This window comes from Pongo pygmaeus, chromosome 18, assembly GCF_028885625.2.
Source record: "Pongo pygmaeus isolate AG05252 chromosome 18, NHGRI_mPonPyg2-v2.0_pri, whole genome shotgun sequence".
Lineage (NCBI taxonomy): Eukaryota > Metazoa > Chordata > Mammalia > Primates > Hominidae > Pongo > Pongo pygmaeus.
In genome coordinates, this window is record NC_072391.2 from 6,273,692 (window position 1) to 6,292,379 (window position 18,688).

The window sequence follows — 18,688 nt, forward strand, 5'->3', positions numbered from 1 at the left end:
TTGCTTAATACAGTTTCTGCCTCAGCGTTGGTTTTTAGGCCTGGCATAAGCTGTTTGAAACCCAGGCACCTACACCGCCCGTTGTCTTTGGCCTAGTTAACCCCTCCCCACCCTGCATGGTGGTTTGGAGAACATGCTTGTTCCTCATCCCACTGATCCCAAACCCAGTACACCCCACAGCTGCTGACCATGATTAAACCTAATGGACATTTAATGCCTTTCTTTTGATTCTCAGGGAGTGACATTCATTCAGTTAAATACTTGCAGAGTCGGCCAGGTGTGGTGGCTCACACCTGTAATCCCAGCACTTTGGGAGGCCGAGGTGGGTGGATCACGAGGTCAATAGTTTGAGACCAGCCTTGCCAACATGGTGAAACCCCGTCTCTGCTAAAAATACAAAAATTAACTGATGTGGCGGTGCGTTCCTGTAATGCCAGCTACTCAGGAGGCTGAGGCAGGGGATTTGCTTGAACCTGGGAGGCAGAGGTTCAGTGAGCCAAGATTATGCCATTGCACTCCAGCCTGGGCAGCAGAGTGAGACTCTGTCTCAAAAAACAAATAAAAAACACAAAAACTTGCAGAGTGAATTTAGGAAACCATGAAGTCCAGAGTTTGATCCTATCCCTTCCTTTTTCTCTTTCTCAAATATTTTGAGCCAGGTATTATCCTAGATTGTCTTGTGATGTTTACAATCTAGGAGAAGGCAGGAGAGAGAATTAAGAACAGAGAGCATGTTCTGAGATGTCTGCTGTATTTGCAGGTACCTTCCCTCAATTTCCCTACTCACTGGCCATGCTGGAAAGCAGGTCTTGGCGCCATATTTGTACCATGGTACTTCCCTCCCTATACTCTATTGGTTGACCAGAAGCCCAATTGTCATTCTCTCTCTCTCTCTCTCTCCCTCTCTCCCTCCTTTCCTCCCTCCCTCTCCAAGATATCCAGCAACTAACAGATCAGCTGGTGGTGGGCTCTGCTGGCTGCCATGATGGGCCACCAGCCAAAAGGGAAAATTGGTTGTGAGTGAGAGAAGCAGAGATAAGAAAGTGCACAGGGCTGATAAGAAAGACCAGGGGCTGCCAGGCGCAGTGGCTCACACCTGCAATCCCAGCACTTTGGGAGGCCAAGTTGGGTGGATCATGATGTCAGGAGATGGAGACCATCCTGGCTCACATGGTGAAACCCCATCTCTACTAAAAATACAAAAAATTAGCCAGGTGTGGTGGCGGGTGCCTGTAGTCTCAGCTAATCAGGAGGCTGAGGCAGGAGAATGGCATGATCCCCGGGAGGAGGAGCTTGCAGTGAGCTGAGATCACACCACTGCACTGCAGCCTGGTTGACAGCGAGACTGCGTCTCAAAAAAAAAAAAAAAAAAAAGAAAAGAAAAGAAAAAAAAAAGAAAGAGACCATGGGCTTCTGAGAGTCAGAAAGAGGAATTTTGGTTTCTGTAACTGCAGTTTCCATTCTCTCATGGCCTCTCATTTGTTTCCCATGTCCATGAGTTTGCCTGTTAGAGATAAGGTGTGCTCCTTTCCCTCCAGCTCATGCAAGTGGGTTTCTGTTTCTTACAATCATTGTTCCCAGTTACGGATGGTGACTGATGCTCTGCTAAATGCTAAAAAAAAGGCAGAGTGGAAGCACAGAAATGAGGGCTTCTCTGAGGAGGTGATGTTAACGGCCAGTTGGAAGGCAGGAGTAAATGTGCACCATGATTTCTTAGGATTAAAGCCAAGTATCTCACTGCTTGGGCACGTGTAGATAGAGGTGATTTAACAGTAAACTGTCCCAGTTGTATCCATTGTCAGTTACCTCACCACAGGGATTATGTAGCCCTGAGTTTGCTTAGTACTTATTTATTTTTGGTTGTTTTTTATCCAAACATCCTAAATGATACACGTTTGGAACAAGTGACAGCATCGTTCATTGATGTTGTGGACAACCCACTATTTTATTACTGAAGACTGGGAAATTTATAAAGAAAAAGAGGTTTAATGGGCTCACAGTTCCATGTGGCTGAAGAAGCCTCAAAATCATTGTGGAAGGCAAAAGACACGTCTTACATGGTGGCAGACAAGTGTGATGAGAGCTATTTTGATCATTGTTCACTGGCCATAGAATTTCCTTCTGTATTTTGAACTAAGACGAGAGCCAGGCACACAAGACGGTTACAAGTCTGTCTTTTGTTTTTGATGATGATGATGATGATGATGAAATGGCTGACATGTTCATGACTTGCTTTTTCTCATTGTCTCAGGCCTAGATTTTTGGCTGGACTCTTGGCTTGGGATAGATGAAAATCATTCCTTGTATCCCCTGATCTTAAAGTCAAGAGTGAACTAGCCTCCAGATGCAAGCCTTCATGGGGCTTCAGATACCATGAGGAATGGGCATCCCTGCAATATAGTTATGGCTGTCAAAAGTGTTATTGGAGCTGGGCAAGTGGGCGCTCTCCTGCCATTCTATCCTGCTTAGATTTCCCATTCAACACCAATCTTATTTCCTTTTTTTTTTTTTTTTTTTTTTGACAGAGTCTCGCTCTGTCTCCTAGGCTGGAGTGCAGTGGTGGGATCTTGGCTCACTACAGTCTCCACCTCCAGGGTTGAAATGATTCTTGTGCCTCAGCCTCCCAAGTAGCTGGGATTGCAGGTGCACACCATCAAACCTGGCTCATTTTTTTTGTGTGTGTATTTTTAGTAGAGACAGGTTTCGCCATGTAGGCCAGGCTGGTCTTGAGCTCCCGACCTCAAGTGATGCACCTACCTCGGCCTCCCAAAGTGCTGGGATTACAGGTGTGAGTCACCGCACCTTGCCCCGTTTCCTCTTATACCATAAGTCATTGCCTGCAGATGTGTTTTCTCCATTAGTTTGCAAAAGCTTCCTGAGAGTAGGTCTGTGCCTCATTTATTCTGGAATCTCCCTGGCACAAAGCACAGGGCTTTATCCTCAGTAGGCATTCTACAAATGTTTAATTTCATTCAACAGCTCCTCTTACCACTGCCCCCACCTTGTTTTCAGGTGTCTAAGTACAATCAGAACAAGTAGGTATCATAAGATTTAGTCCAGAGTCAATTTGGGAAGAAATTACTTTAGTGATATGAAAAGAAATCATGCTGCTTAGTCAGAATACTTCTGAGAGTATCCCCTGTCCAAGCATTTGCTGAATTTCTATCTACTAATTTTCAGGTGGAACAGCATGGCTGCAGAGAGTCCATTTAGACGAGATACACGTTCATGCCTTCATGTCTTTAACAATAATGTGTGGCCCTACTGTGTTTGTTCACTAACTCCTTCAAACCTATCATATTAGCTATATCTTTATTTTCCTTGTAATGTGGGAGGTCCAATGCTTCATTAAGTTCACACGCCTGAAACTAATGAAGAAAATAACTCGTTAACCAGCTAGTATAAAAGTAGCCACCAAAACAAGTCAATCACCTGCCTTAAATCAGCCCAGTACTCCCATCTTCAGTGGAGAAGCCCATTCTGAATCTCAGTCAAGACACTGATGGAAAAGCAGCTCTCTCTGGGGATCAAAACCACACTCGCCCCAAATCCTCCTCCCCAGAGTTCTACTCATTGCTCACCCACGGAACCCAGAACAAACCAGAAGTGCTTGAAATGAGGACGGGTAGCTCCGTGTACCAATCGGAATTCAAAACTGTATCAATTCCTGCTATAGACGTGAGGCTTCTCCCCAGGACCAGCATTCCACGAAGGCAGCCCTTTTCTAGATGGAGAAAACAGAACCTAAAGGCACCTGTTTCCCTAAACTGCTGTTGCTCATGTGTAAGTACAAATGAAAAATGCTGATGCTGCTTCTGTTGGCATTGCTTTTTAATTACGGCCATCAATAAATCATTTTATCCTTGAACAAGACTTGAGAATGGCCCAAAGGCAGAAGCACGATTCCTTAGGAATTAGGCCAACAGAGAATGGGCTATCACTCTTCCCAGCTCTTCTCTTACTCTGCTGTCAGAAACAGAAACGTTCTCTGTGAGTAGCTGGGAGCAGACGGCCGCACTTGGGTTCCATCTGGGGGTTCTGTTAACACAGTTTTACCCCAGCCTGCCTTCATGGCCACTGCCACACAAGCTGCATCTGTTCTTTCTTCTGCGCCTTTTTGTTACTTCATTGTTTTTCCTCTTTCTAGTGTAGTGAGCTGAATGGTGGCTTTGCACAAGATATGTCCAGATCCTTGTGCCTAGAATCTGTGGAGGTGGCATTATTTGGAAAAAGGGTCTTTGCAGATGTAATTAAGTTAAGGATCTTGAGATGAGATTATCCTGGAGTATTTTAGGTAGGCTGTACATCTAAAGACAAGTGTCCCTATAAGAGGACACTTTTGTCCGGGCACAGTGGCTCATGCTTGTAATCCCAGCACTTTGGGAGGCCGAGGCGGGTGGAGCACCTGAGGTCAGGAGTTCGAGACCAGCCTGACCAACATGGAGAAACCCCATCTGTACTAAAAATACAAAATTAGGTGGGCATGGTGGCGCGTGCCTGCAATCCCAGCTACTGGGGAGGCTGAGGCAGGAGAGTGTCTTGAACCCAGGAAGAGGAGGTGGCAGTGAGCTGAGATCATGCCATTGCACTCCAGCCTGGGCAACAAGAGTGAAACTCCATCTTAAAAAAAAAAAAAGGACACACTTTTTCATGCGCATCCGTGTGAAGAGACCACCAAACAGGCTTTGTGTGAGCAATAAAGCTTTTTATTTCACCTGGGTGCAGGCGGGCTGAGTCCAATAAGAGAGTCAGCGAAGGGAGATAGGGGTGGGGCTGTTTTATAGGATTTGGTTAGGTAAAGAAAAAAGGGGGTGCTCTCTGGCAGGCAGGAGTGGGAGTCACAAGGTGCTCAGTGGGGGAGCTTTTGAGCCAGGATGAGCCAGGAGAAAGAATTTCACAAGACAATGTCATCAGTTAAGGCAGGAACAGGCCATTTTCATTTATTTTATGGTAGAATGTCATCAGTTAAGGCAGGAACCGGTCATCTGGATGTGTACGTGCAGGTCACAGGGGATATGATGGCTTAGCTTGGGCTCAGAGGCCTGACGTTCCTGTCTTCTTATATTAATAAGAAAAATAAAATGAAATAGTGGTAAAGTGTTGGGACGGTGAAAATTTTTTTGGGGTGGTATGGAGAGACAATGGGCGATGTTTCTCAGGGCTGCTTCGAGCAGGATTAGGGGCGGCGTGGGAACCTAGAGTGGGAGAGATTAAGCTGAAGGAAGATTTTGTGGTAAGGGGTGATATTGTGGGGTTGTTAGAAGGAAGATTTGTTATTTAGAATTACTGGTGATGACTTGGCTACAGTTTTGTATGAATTGAAAAACTAAACGGAATAAGGGAAGGAGAAAAACAGGTATTAAAGGACTAAGAATTGGGAGGACCTAGGACATCTAATTAGAGAGTGCCTAAGGAGGTTCAGCATAGCCTTGCCAGCAAAGATTATTTATTTAAGAGTTAAGAGTGGCGGTTTGGGAATAGCACCAGGAGATATCAGCTGTGATGGCTTGGAGAAACAATGTAAACTGGCAGTGTAAATAAGAGCAGGGCATGTATGAGTAGTTGAGAACGGTGAATAGGAGTATGACTAGACAGAAGACAGTAGGGATGACAAGTTTTTTGGGGGCACAGTCCAAGTTGGTCTTTTGTCTGGAATGAGACTGGGGCCTAATAAAAAGGAGCGTCTATACAGGAGCTCAAATGGGCTGTACCTTGTAGCATTCCGAGGACAGGCCTGAATTCTGAGAAGGGAAAGTGGTAAAAGTATTGTCCAGTCCTTTTTAAGTTGGTGGCTGAGCTTGGTGAGGTGTGTTTTTAAAAGACCATTAGTCTGTTCTACCTTTCCTGAAGACTGAGGACTGTAAGGGATATAAAGGCTTCACTGAATACTAAGAGCCTGAAAAAATGCTTGGCTGATTTGACTAATAAAGGCCAGTCTGCTATTGGACTGTATAGAGGTGGGAAGGCCAAACTGAGGAATTGTGTCTGACAGAAGGGAAGAAATGACAATGGTGGCCTTCTTAGACCCTGTGGGAAAGGCCTTTATCTATCCAGTGAAAGTCTACCTAGAACAAGAAGTATTTTAGTTTCCTGACTCAGGGCACGTTGGGTAAAGCTAATTTGCCAGTCCTGGGTGGGTGAGCTTGACGTGTAGGGAAGGGAGGAGGCCTGAATAATCCCTGAAGAGTAGCAGAATAGCAGATGGAACACTGAGAAGTTATTTCCTTGAGGATAGGTTTCCACGATGGAAGGGAAATGAGAGGTTCTAAGAGGTGGGCTAGTGGCTTGTACTATAGCATAGCCTGCCTTTGCTGGTGTGTGGTGATTAGGCCTGGTGGAACTGCCATCAATAAACTAAGTGTGATCAGGGTGAGAAACAGGGAAGAAGGAAATGTGGGGAAATGGGGTGAACGTCAGGTGGATCAGAGAGATGCAGTCATGAGGGCCAGGTGTGGTATTAGGAATAATATGGGAGGCTGGATTGAAGTCTGGGCCAGGAACAATGGTAATTGTGGGAGACTCAACAAAGAGTGAGTACAGCCAAAGGAGCCGGGGAGCAGAGAGTATACGCAGCAGGTGTGAGGAAGAAAATAGATTTTGGAAATTATGAGAGCTGTAGAGGGTGAGTTGAGCATAGTTCGTGATTTTAAGGGCCTCTAAAAGTATTAGGGCAGCAGCAGCTGCTGCACGGAGACATAATGGCCAGCCTAAAACAGTAAGGTCAAGTTGTTTGGACAAAAAGGCTACAGGACGCGATCCTGGTCCTTGTGTAAGAATTTCGACTGCACAGCCCTGTACTTCATCTGTGTGTAATGAAAAGGGTTGGGATGAGTCAGGGAGACCTCGGGTGGGGGCAGTCTTTAAAGCTGTCTTCAAGGAACAGAAAGAGGAGTGGGGAAAGGATTTAGGATCTATGGGGTCAGCTAGGTTTCCTTTTGTGAGTTTATATAATGGTTTTGTTAGGATGGCAAAACCAGGTATCTAAAGGTGAAAGTATCCAACCATGCCCAGGAAGGAAAGGAGTTGTTGTTTTGTAGAAGGGGTTGGTGTTTGAGAGATTAGTCAGACACAATCGGCAGGGAGAGCACGTGTGATTTTATGAGAATTATGCTGAGATAAGTAACAGATAAGGAAGAAATGTGGGCTTGACTGAAGTAATGGGGTCTGTCTGTGAAGCTTTGCGGCAGTACAGCCCGGGTAATTTGCTGAGCCTGATGGGTGTCAGGGTCAGCCCAAGTGAAAGCAAAGAGAGGCTGGGATGAAGGGTGCAAAGGAATAGTAAAGAAAGCATGTTTGAGATCCAGAACAGAATAACGGGTTGTGGAGGGAGGTATTGAGGATAGGAGAGTATATGTGTTTGGCACCATGGGGTGCCATGTTTGCCTGTGTTACCATAGGCAAAACAATTTGGTTGATAAGGCGCAGATCCTGAACTAACTTGTAAGGCTTGTCTGGTTTTAGGACAGGTAAAATGGAATTGTAAGGAGAGTTTATAGGCTTTAAAAGGCCATGCTTTAGCAGGCGAGTGATAACAGGCTTTAATCCTTTCAAAGCATGCTGTGGGATGGGATATTGGCATTGAGCGGGGTAAGGGTGATTAGGTTTTAATGAGATGGTAAGGGGTGCATGATAGGTCGCCAAGGAGGGAGTAGAGGTATCTCCTACTTGTAGGTTAAGGTGGGTGGCAATGAGATGTAGCTGTAGTCCAGAAATAGTCAGGGAAGCAGATAATTCAGTTAAAGTGCCTCAGCCTAATAAGGGCACTGGGCAGGTGGGGATAACTAAAAAGGAGTGCTTAAAAGACTATGGTCTAAGTTGGCACCAGAGTTGGGGAGTTTTAAGAGGTTTAGAAGCCTAGCTGTCAATACCCACAACAGTTATGGAGGCAAGGGAAACAGGCCCTTGGAAAGAATGTAATGTGGAGTGGGTAGCCTCCGTATTGATTAAGAAGGGGACGGACTTACCCTCCACTGTGAGAGTTACCTAGAGCATCTGTGATGGTCCTGTAGGCTTCCGAGGCGATTGATCGGGCAGTCAGTCTTCAGCTGCTAAACCAAGAAGATCTGGGAAGGAGTCAGTCAGAGAGCCTTGGGCCAGAGTTCCAGGGGCTCTGGAAGTGGCTGTCAGGTGAGTTGAACCCTCCGATTTCTAGTGGATCCCCGCACAGATGGGACATGGCTTAGGAGGAATCCCGGGCTGTAGGCATTCTTGTCTTCGTGGCCAGATTTGTGGCACTTGTAGCAAGCTCCTGGAGGAGGTAGTTCTGGAGGAACACCTGGCCACTGTACTTTAGGTGTTTGGAAGTCCTTGTGTGCTGGAGATGTGGCTGGGGTTTGTCTCACAGTGGAGGCAAGGAATTGCAACTCAGAAATATGTTGTTACTTGGCTGCCTCTATTGTATTATTGTACACCTTGAAGGCGAGGTTAATTAAGTCTTGTTGTGGGGTTCGAGGGCCGGAATTTAATATTTGGAATTTTATTTAATGTCGGGAGCAGATTGGGTAATAAAATGTATATTGAGAAGAAGACGGCCTTTTGACTTTTCAGGGTCTAGGGCTGTAAAGCATCTCAGGTTGCTGCCAAATGAGCCATGAACTGGGCTGGATTTTTATATTTGATGAAGAAGAGCCTGAACGCTATCTGATTTGGGATAAAGAAAAAAGAGCATTAACCTTGACTATGCCTTTAGCTCCAGCCACCTTTTTAAGAGGAAATTGCTGGGCAGGTAGGGGAGGGCTAGTCATGAATGAAACTGTAAGCCAGACCTGGTGTGAGGAGGGGAGGTGGTAAAAGGATTATAGGGTGGAGGAGCAGAGGCTGAGGAAGAATTGGGACCCAGCTAGGCCTGGCGAGGAGGGGAGAGGTCAGATGGGTCTGTAGAAAAGGAAGATTAGAAAGACTCAGTGATGCTTGGGGTTGGGACTGGGGGGACAGGCGGGAGGGAAAGGAGGAAGATTTGGGACAAGTTGCATTGGGAACAGATAGTAGGGAGGGACTGATGTGTAAAAGAATGCCTGGACATCAGGCATCTCAGACCGTTTGCCCATTTTATGACAAGAATTATCCAGATCTTGTAGGATGGAAAAATTGAAAGTGCCATTTTCTGGCTATTTGGAACTACTGTTGAGTATGTATTGGGGTCAAGCAGCATTGTAAAAGAAAATAAGGCATTTAGGTTTTAGGTCAAGTGTGAGTTGAAGATGTTTTAGGTTTTTAAAAACACAGGCTAAGGGAGAAGAAAGGGGAATGGAGGGTGGAAGCTTGCCCATAGTGAAGGAGGCAAGCCTACAGAAAAGAGAGAGTAGAGACACAGAGAGAAGGGGTGGGGGGTTCTTGCCTTCCAGAAAAGCGGGAAAGGGGTCAGGGTGCAGGAGTAAAGGCTTGTGGTGCAGAGATAAGAGGTTGGGGCACCGAAATAAGGGGTTGGGATACAGAGATAAGAGGTCAGGTCACGGAAATAAGGGATCGGGTCACAGAGATGAGAGGTCGGGGCATGGAAATAAGGGATTGGGGCACAGAGATAAGAGGTCGGGGTGCAGAAATGAGGCAGCAGGGCACAGAGATAAGAGGGGGTTCCTGCCCCTCCCCCAGAAAAGTGGGACTTGCTGCTAAGTGTGAAGGAGAAGGGGTTGAGGGGTTCTTGCCCCTTCCCCCAGAAAAGCGGGACTTGCTGCTAAGGGTGAAGGACCAAGGCAGGTGTCCCTGCATGGTCTGACACCTCCGAAACCTGGTTGGATAGTCAGAGAGGAGTCCCTGCAATGATTAAACACCAAGAGAAGGCTGCCTTCCATAGTCCGTGACAAGCACTGGAGTTTTGGGTCCATGGATAAAACATGTCTGCTTTGTCTCTACCAGAAAATGAAAGCAATTGAAATTAAGAGAAGGGAGAGATTGAAGTGTGGTGCCAAGATTGAAAGGATAGAGATGTTGAGGGATAGTGAGGGACGTTGGAGAAGAGAGTAAAAAGAAGCCACTTACCAGATTTGAAATTGGTGAGATGTTTCTTAGGCTGGTCAGTCTGAGGACCTGAGGTCATAGGTGGATCTTTCTCACAGAGCAAAGAGCAGGAGGACAGGGGATTGACCTCCCAAGGGAGGTCCCCCGGTCTGAGTCATGGCACCAAATTTCACATGCGCCCCTGTGAAGAGACCACCAAAAAGGCTTTGTGTGAGCAATAAAGCTGTTTATTTCACCTGGGTGCTGGTGGGCTGAGTCTGAAAACAGAGTCAGTGAAGGGAGATGGTGTGGGGCCATTTTATAGGATTTGGGTAGGTAAAGGAAAAAGGGGGGTTGTTCTCTGGCAGGCAGGAATGGGGGTCACAAGGTGCTCAGTAGGGGAGCTTTTGAGCCAGGATGATCCAGGAGAAGGAATTTCACAAGATAATGTCATCAGTTAAGGCAGGAACTGGCCATCTGGATGTGTACGTGCAGGTCACAGGGGATATAATGGCTTAGCATGGGCTCAGAGGCCTGACACTCTTCTTCAAGAGGTGGAGACCCAGACAGAAGAGGAGAAGAGGAGGAGGCAAGGTGATCACAGAGGCAGAGATTGGATCATGCAGCCACAAGTTGAGGAATTCTAGTAGCCTCTACAAGCTGGAAGAGGCAAGGAATGGATTCTCCCCTAGAACCTCTGAAGGAGCATGGTCCTGCTGACATGTGATTGATTTTGGACTTCTGGCCTCCACAGTTTTTTTTTTTTTTTTTTTTTTTTTTTTAAACAGAGCCTTGTTCTGTTGCCCAGTCTGGAGTGCAGTGGCACGAACTCAGTTCACTGCAACCTCCACCTCCCAGGCTGAAGCCATTCTCTTCCCTCAGCCTCCCAAGTAGCTGGGCTACAGGTGCCTGCCACCATGCATGGCTAATCTTTGTATTTTTAGTAGAGACGAGGTTTTGCCATATTGGCCAGGCTGGTCTCGAATTCCTGGCCTCAAGTGACCCACCCACCTCAGCCTCCCAAAGTGCTGAGATTATTTAGGTGTGAGCCACGGCACCCGGCCCAGACATTGTTTGAAGCCACCCATTTCATGGTACTTTGCTGCAGTAGTTGTGGAATATGAACGCACTTGTGCTGTTGGTTGGACTTTGCTGACCTTGTGTCTGTTATTCACTGGCAGTTCTACAGGGCCTGGAGCTGGTATGAAAAACCTCCCTTCTTTCCCAAATGGTCCCCAGCTTCCCAGTTCCCTGAAGGCCCTGCAGTCAGGAACAGTCAGGGCTTTGCACCCAGTTGTTGTGGGTGTTTGGCTGGCCCTTCCTCTTGTGTGATTCATGGACTTGCAGCATTGCATCACCTGTGAGCTTTTGGAATTGAAGACTCTCAGGGCTCAGCCGGGACGACCTGCTGGGCCAGAATCTGCACTTTAACAAGATTCCTGGGTGATTTGCGTACACCTTCAGATCTGAGAAGTTCTAGTAAGAGAGGCTTTAAGGTGGTAATTAGATCTTTTCTCCACCTGCAAGAATCTTAGTTTCTCCATGTTAAATCTATTAACTATGGCAATGGCATAGGGGTTATAAAACAAAATAAAATCCTTACATCAAGAATGCACCCTGGTGTGTTATGGATGTGGGTGAAATGAAATGTCTGGAATTTGCTTTAAAATATTCTAAAATAGCAAGAAGGAAAAGAAAAGTGGGAACTGGAATGAGATTGGCGAAATGTTGACAAGTTCTTGCAGTGGGATGATGGATGCATGGGGGTTCACGGTACAATTCTCTCCCTACTTTTTGTGCATATGGGAAATTTCCATAATGAAAAGTTAGAGGTCGGGCATGGTGGCTCATGCCTGTAATCTCAGCATTTTGGGAAGCTGAGGTGGGTAGATTGCTTGAACCTAGGAGTTCAAGACCATCCTGGACAACATGGCGAAACCCCATCTCTACTAAAAATGCAAAAATTAGCCAGGCATGGTGACAACATGCCTGTAGTCATGTTGAGGCACGAGGTTGAGACATGAGAATCACTTGAATCCAGGAAGTGGAGGTTGCAGTGAGCCAAGATCGCACCATTACACTCCAGCCTGGGTGACAGAGTGAGACTTGGTCTCAAAAAAATTTTTAATTTTCTTTCTTTTTTTTTTTGAAATGGAGTCTTACTCTTTTGCCCAGGCTGGAATGCAGTGGCATGATCTTGGCTCACTGTAAACTCCACCTTCTGAGTTCACTCTATTCTTCTGCCTCAGCCTCCACAGTAGCTGGGACTATAGGCAACCACCACCATGTCCGGCTAATTGTTTGTATTTTTAGTAGAGATGGGGTTTCACCGTGTTAGCCAGGATGGTCTCGATCTCCTGACCCCGTGATCTGCCCACCTTGGCCTCCCAAAGTGCTGGAATTACAGGCATGAGCCATCGTGCCCGGCCTTAATTTTGTTTAATTTTTTTCTTTTTTGAGACAGGATCTCACTCTGTAGCCCAGGCTGGAGTGCAGTGGCATGATCCCGGCTCACTGCAGCCTCTCTCTCCTGGGCTTAAGCGATCCTCCCACCTCAGCCTCCCAAGTAGCTGAGACCACAGGCATGTATCACCACACCTGGATAATTTTTTCCCTTTTTCTAGAGGCAAGGTCTTGCTGTGTTGCCCAGGCTGGTCTTGAACTCCTGAGCTCAAGCAGTCTTCCTGTCTCAGCCTGGGAGTAATCCCAAAGTGCTGGGATTACAGGTGTGAGTCACTCTACCCAGTCTCAACAGTTTTATGTGATTCCACTTTTTCTCCCCTCTTGGAAATGAGTAGTCATTGAGGGAATGTCTTTTTTGTCTCAATCTCTGGTTTCTTAGCCCCAAACACAGGTGCACTGAGCATTGTTGATCTCCAGGCCTTTTTCAGCAGCGTCGTCTCTGGAGAGCAGGATGGGAGCTGATGGCTTCTCAGCATCTTTTAACTCAGTTTAAACATGACTATCAACAACATCTAGTCAGAATCTGTTGCTCTCGGCAGCTGGGACTTCATTTCCTTTCTGTTTCTCTACCTCTCTAACCTCTTTAAGACTGTCTTTGTCATGGGTACAGCATCACCTGTGTGGTCCTTAGGCTCTCTTACTTACATGTGATCTGCATATTATGTCTTTACTTGAGAGCTTCTCAACCAGGGGGTGATTTTGCCCCCCAGAGAACATGTGCCCATGTCTGGAGACAGTTTTGGTTGTTGCAGCTGGAGGAGGTGGTGCTACTGTCATCTAATGGGTAAAGGCCAGGGATGCTGCTAAACATCTTACAATGCCCCGGACAACTCCCACTAAGACAAAATAATGATGCAGCCCCAAATGTCAATAGTGCTGAAAGTGAGAGACCCTGATTCCATCTTAGAGATCATCCAAGCACACTTGGCCAAATTGTTTTTGCTACTGTCCCATGACGAAAAGGCAGACTCATGACTGATGGCAACATCGATGGGAATTTTGTTTACCTCCTTTGTGGACTTTGGGATACGATGACTTACCATTTGTGCAAGTTGCGCATTGCACACCTCCAGGGGGCGCCACCTACATATTTATGAAAATGCCACCCCAGGAATTGCACAGTATATAGTCTACATAGCTATAAGCAGCTGCTCGGGTTTTGGGGTTGCCCTGGCGTGCTCTGGAACCGGGAGGAACTTTATTTCTGGCCATTAGAGGCCCTGAGCATGACACTGAGTATCCTTTCAAGAAAGCAGAAATGTTGAACAGACAGGATCTCATTTTTATAACTCTTGACCATCATCTAGTTATGGAGCATCCACTTTTCAGCCCTGGGCCATATCCATTTTATGGATGTAAAATCATCAAATTATAATATCATGGCTTACACTTTTGATAGCTTCTGCCCGGAACACGGCGGTAAGAGCTTCTCATTTTCAATTGATTCATTGGGGGAGAAAATATACACGGCTGCCCTAAGACTTTCTATTACACACCATTTTCTTGACAGGATTTCTTTAGTTTCTATAGCATAATTTATTCTAAGTGGTCCTCAATCACTTTGCAATAAAAACTGAGATTGTGAAAATGTTCATTGTCATTACCAGTGACGGAGCAGTAAGTACAGAGTTCTGGAGAGGGAGGGAATCGAGAGATTTAAACTAGCAGAATGAGCCGCTCACCCTCAGAATTGCCTTTAGTCTTGGTGAGAACTGAGGGGAATTTCAACAGGGTTCAGGGGACTGCGGGGATGGGGCTGGGAAGTGGCTGTTTGCACATGTGGTCAGCAAATCAAGCTGGGGGTCCATGTACTGTGGGCGGCCCCACGGATGGAGTTGGGATTGACCTGGACTGAGTACTGGGTCATCAGACTGCAAACCCCCATTCTCAAGACATCGAGGCCCAGGCTGGTGCAGGAGATACATTGCAGTGTGTCAGCCTTTCTTCCATCGCTCCTCTCCAATGACAGTCCCCGATTTTCCACCGACGAGTCACTAGTCCCCCACGGCATGTGTGCGACTGGCCACTCCCCACCCTGATCTGGGGCTGGGGCATGTGGTCCCAGCCTGGATGTCAGTATCCTTCCACCACCCTGGCCACAGTGATTGGGTCTGAGAAGCAGATTAGCCAAAGGAGAGACAATCTTGGGAATTTCATGTTCATGTTTAGAAAGTAAAATGGAAAGCAAGGGGAGGGTGAGGGGCCATTCTGATGATATAATTTGAGGACCTGGATGTAGCCACACCTGTAGCTGTCAACTCTGTGCCATAGTAGTGCTTTTTTTTTCTTCCTTCAAATTTAAATACTTTCTAGAGGCAAGGTCTTGCTATGTTGCTTAGGCTGGTTTTGAAAAGTCCCTTTTGGGGGGATGCTTTCACTGCTTCATTTCCTTTCTATGACAGCTCAGGGAATCAGAAGACAAGGGAGATGACTTTTTTTTTTTTTTTTTGAGACAGGGCTTGCTCTATTGCCCAGGCTGGAGTGCATTGGTACAATCACAGCTCGCCACAGCCTTGATCTTCTGGACTCAAGCGACCCTCCTGCTTCAGCCTCCTGAGTAGCTGGGAGTGTAGGCGGGTACCACCATGCCCAGCTAGTTAAATTTTTTTTTTTTTTTTTTTTTTTTAGAAATGAGATCTCTCTATGTCACCCAGGCTGGCCTCAAACTCCTGGGCTCAAGTGATTGCCCTGCTTTAGCTTCCCAAACTTACAGGTGTGAACCCCCACACCAGTCAACGCTGTGGTCTTGTGTACCTGGTGTCCCCCTAGGCCCTGAGCAATGATCCTCCTGCTTCAACCTCCCAAAGTGCTGGGATAACAGATGTGAAGCACCATGTGTCGCCCACATGGTATTCTTATGGGTTAAATTGAGTCCTCCTCAAAAGATGTTGAAATCCTAAATTCTAGTAGCTCAGAATGTGACCTTATTTAGAAATAGAGTTATTGCAGGCCAGGTATGGTGGCTCATGCCTGTAATCCCAGCTCTTTGGGAGGCCGAGGTGGGTCGATCACCTGAGGTCAGGAGTTAGAGACCAGCCTGACCAACATGGAGAAACCCCATCGCTACTAAAAATACAAAATTATCTGGGTGTGGTGGCGCATACCTGTAATCCCAGCTACTCGGGAGGCTGAGGCAGGAGAATCTCTTGAACCCAGGAGGCAGAGGTTGCGTTGAGCTGAGATCGCGCCATTGCACTCCAGCCTGGGCAACAAGAGTGAAACTCCATCTCAAAAAAAAAGAAAGAAAGAAATAGGGTTATTGCAGATGCTATTGATTAGGATGAAGTCATCCTGGAGCAGGGAGGGCCCTAAGTCAATGACTGGTGTCCTTATAAAAGAGGAGAGGACATGCTGAATCACAGGGAAGAAGGCCATGGATCGGACGGAAGATTGGATTGATGCGTCTGCAAACCAAGGAACACTGAAGACTGCCAGGAGACCACAGGAAGCTAGGACGAGTCAAGGCAGGACTCCCCGACAAGTGCAGGAGGAAGTGTGGCCCTGCTGGAACCTCCATTTCAGATTGCTGGCCACCAGAGCCACAAGACAATCAATTTCTCTTGTTTCAAGTCACCCAGCTTGTGGTACTTGGTTGTGGCAGCACTAGGGAATGAATATAATTACTTTCTTTTTTTGAGACGGAGTCTCACTCTGTCGCCCAGGCTGGACTGCAGTGGTACGATCTCGGCTCACTGCAAGCTCTGCCTCCCGGGTTCATGCCATTCTCCTGCCTCAGCCTCCCCAGTAGCTGGGACTACAGGCACCTGCCACCAACCCCAGCTAATTTTTTGTATTTTTAATAGAGACGGGGTTTCACTGTGTTAGCCAGGATGGTCTCCATCTCCTGACCTCGTGATCCACCTGTTTCAGCCTCCCAAAGTGCTGGGATTACAGGCGTGAGCCACTGCACCCGGCCAAATATAAGTACTTTTAAATTAACTCTCCTCTGCATCTTCTTCTAAATCATCATTTTTGCCTAAGCAACAGCTAGTGTCTAATACGCATGTGATGACTCACTTCAAAGTGGGGGAAGCCAGTCTCCATGTGCGCCGAAAGCTCCTGCTGCCTTGGCCCTGGGCTCAGAGACTGGACCATCATTCTGGGGGCTTGCTGAAGATCTGAGCCAGGGCACCATTCCCTGTTGCCTTTAAACAAAGGCTGGTGCTCGCCCAGGCATGTGAGCTCCACAGAGGATCTATTTGGAAGGCAGAATTCTGAGATGACCCCTTAGGTTCTTGCCCTGGATAAATGCCAGGTGTAATCTCCTCTCCCCTGGAGTGTAGGCAGGACCCGTGGCTTGCTTGTAATATATACCTATGGAAAAGTTGAAGGGATTTTGCAGATGTAAATAAGCCCCTAATCCATTCACTTTGAGTTAATCAAAAGGGAGATTATTTAGGGTGGGCCTGACATCTTCAGGTGAGATCTTCAATGAGGGTCTGGAGGAGAGAGACTCCTCCCTCCTGGTTTTTGGTTTTTGTTTGTTTGTTTTTGAGATGGAGTCTCACTCTGATGCCCAGGCTGGAGTGTAGTGGCACGATCTCGGCTTACTGCAACCTCTGCCTCCCGGGTTCAAGTGATTCTCCTGCCTCAGCCTCCCAAGTAGCTGGGATTACAGGCATGCGCCATCATGCCTGGCTAAGTTTTATATTTTTAGTAGAGACGGGGTTTCACCATATTGGCCAGACTGGTCTCGAACTCCCGACCTCAGGTGATCCACCTGCCTCAGCCTCCGAAAGTGCTGGGATTACAGGCGGGAGCCAACACACCCGGCTGGTTTTGAAGAAGCCAGCTACATGAGTTCCACAGTTGCATGGAAATAAATTCTGCCAACAACCATGTGAGGTTGGGAGAAGACCCCAAGCCTCATATGAGACACTAATTCCAGCCGACACCTTGATCACAACCGTGTAAGAACCTGAGCAGAAGATCCAGCTAAAGCTGCACCCCCAGACTCCTGACCCACAGGAAAGGAGAGGTAATAGATGCGTGTTTCAAGCTGCTAAATTTGTGTTGATTTGTTATGCAGCTTAGAAAATGAATACATCATTCCATTTTTAAAAAATCATAAGCTAATCACACCATTCGATTTTTTTTTTTTTTTTTTTTTTTTTTGAGACAGAGTCTCACTCTGTCGCCCAGGCTGGAGTGCAATGCCACAATCTCAGCTGTCTGTAACCTCTGCCTCCTGGGTTGAAGTGATTCCCTTGCCTCAGCCCCCCAAGTAGCTGGGACTACAGGCATGCATCACCACACGGAGGTAATTTTTGTATTTTTAGTAGAGATGCAGTTTAACCATGTTGGCCAGGCTGGTCTCGATCTCCTGACCTCAAATGACCTGCCTGCCTCAGCCTTCCAAATTGCTGGGGTTACTGACATGAGCCACCGCACATGGCCCAACACACCATTCAATTTTAAGGAACTTCCAGGTGCTGTGGTCAAGCCCCTCTTGTGTGGCATGGTGCTGGGGAGAGATGAGTTGGAAGATGACTGGATGGGGGCATGGAGCTAGGTGGAAAGAGGAAAAGTGTCTTGAAGGAAGTAAGTCCCTTCAGATAAGGGAGCGAGAAGCTTGATCAATATCCAGACTTGCACAGTCCTTCAGTCCTGGGGATACTGGAGGAGAGACAGGTCTTGCCTTGTATTTGAGAGTTACCATCCCAGACAGAGGCCCTACTTCCACCTTCTTGCAGGTGGGGCTGGGGAGCAAATACTTAGAGGAGAAATGAACACCCTTTGTAAGCATGTGAAAAGTTTCTGGAGTGGAGAGATGATGAAGCAGGATATTTGGAGTCAACAGCCAATGTTTTTATTTTATTTTTTATTTTTTATTATACTTTAAGTTTTAGGGTACACGTGCACAACGTGCAGGTTTGTTACATATGTATACATGTGTCATGTTGGTGTGCTGCACCCATTAACTCATCATTTAACATTAGGTATATCTCCTAATGCTATCCCTCCCCCCTCCCCCCACCCCACAACAGGCCCCCGTGTGTGATGTTCCCCTTCCTGTGTCCATGTGTTCTCTTTGTTTAATTCCCAGCTATGAGTTAGCACATGCGGTGTTTGTTTTTTTGTCCTTGTGATAGTTGGCTGAGAATGATGGTTTCCAGCCTCATCCATGTCCCTACAAAGGACATGAAGTCATCATTTTTTTATGGCTGCCTAGTATTCTCTGGTGTATATGTGCCACATTTTCTTGATCCAGTCTATCATTGTTGGACATTTGGGTTGGTTCCAAGTCTTTGCTATTGTGAATAGTGCTGCAATAAACATACGTGTGCAT

General features: G+C 46.8%; 1 long non-coding RNA gene across 1 annotated transcript in view; it reads left to right on the forward strand.

Annotated features, from left to right (window-relative positions):
• LOC134738573 (uncharacterized) overlaps nt 1-18,688 on the forward strand; it is a 106,280-nt gene that overhangs the window by 30,174 nt on the left and 57,418 nt on the right. The gene's annotated exons all lie outside the window — the stretch shown is intronic.